This window comes from Chrysochloris asiatica, unplaced genomic scaffold (assembly GCF_000296735.1).
Source record: "Chrysochloris asiatica unplaced genomic scaffold, ChrAsi1.0 scaffold00011, whole genome shotgun sequence".
Lineage (NCBI taxonomy): Eukaryota > Metazoa > Chordata > Mammalia > Afrosoricida > Chrysochloridae > Chrysochloris > Chrysochloris asiatica.
The window spans coordinates 8,092,590-8,094,048 of record NW_006408529.1 but is presented as its reverse complement, the minus strand read 5'-3'; positions in this window follow the sequence as shown (position 1 = coordinate 8,094,048).

Here is a 1,459-nt window from a genome sequence, read left to right as displayed (position 1 = left end):
GTGCTTCTTCCTAAACAGATGTATTTGTTTTTCTGGAAGTATATGGTATATGTAATATTCTTCATCAAAATCATAAGGTTTCAATTCTTTTTTGGTCTTCCATATTCTTTGGTCAGTTTTCACATGAATATGAGGTAAATACCCTGGCTTGGGTCAGGTGAAACTTACTCCTCAAAAAGACATCTTTGGTATTTAACACTTTAAAGAGATCCTTTATAGCAAATTTGCTCAATGCAGTCCTTCATTTGTTTTCTTCAATGCTGCTTCCATGAGTGTTGATTGTGAATCCAAGTAAAATGAAATCTTTGATAACTTCAAACTTTTTTTTTTTTTTTTTAATTCTCATGATGTTTCCTATTGGTACACCTGTGAAGATTTTAATTTTCATTATGTTCAGATGTAATCCATAAAGAAGCTGTAGTCTTTGATCTTCACCAGTAAGTGCTTTAAATCCTCATCTCTTTTTACAAACAAGGTTGTGTAATCTGCATATTGTTTTTGCATAGGTTACTAATGAATCTTCCTTTAATCTTGATGCCACATTCTTCTTCGTATAGTCCAGCTTCTTGGATTATTTGCTCAGTGTGTAGATTGAACAATCTACATACAGTGAAAGGACACAACCCTACAGCACACCTTCCATGGTTTTAATCCATGCAGAATCCCCTGTTCTATCCAAACAATTACCCCTTAGTTTATGTACAGATTCTGCATAAACACAATGAAGTGTTCTGGAATTCAATTCTTTGGAATGTTATTCTTATTTGTGATGATCCACACAGTCAAATTAATTTGTATAATCAATTAAACACAAGTGAACATCTTTCTAGTATTCTTTGCTTCAACCAAGATCCTTCTGACATCGTCAATAATATCCTTTTTTCTACTTCTGCTTTTGAATCTGGTTTGAATTTCTGATACTTGGCTGACGAACTGCTGCAATTAGTTTTAAATGATCTTCAGCACAATTTTACTTGTCTGTTACATTATTATATTGTTTGATAATACCTGCAGTTTTCCTTGAAATGGGCACAAATATGGATCACTTCCAATTGGTTTGCTTTCAGGGCAGCTTGATCTTCTTCCTTCAATACTATCAGTTTTGATCATATGCTACCTCCTGAAATGATTCCATGTCAAGGAATTATTTTTGGTCTAGTGACTCCTTATATTCCTTCCATCATTTTTTGATGTATATTCTCTTGAGTAATCATCATTCCTGTATATTTTATGCATGTTGTTATTGTTGTTATGTGCCATGGAGTCAGTTCTGACTCATAGCTACCCTGTACAGGGTTTCTGAGGCTGTAAATTTTTATGGGAGCAGAACGCCTCATCTTTCTGCACATAGGATACTTCAATATTTCGATTTGAGATCTGAATATTTTTCTTCTGTTATTTTGGCTTGAGGAATACTGATCATATCTTCCCTTTGGTTTGCTATCTTCAAGTTTTGCAT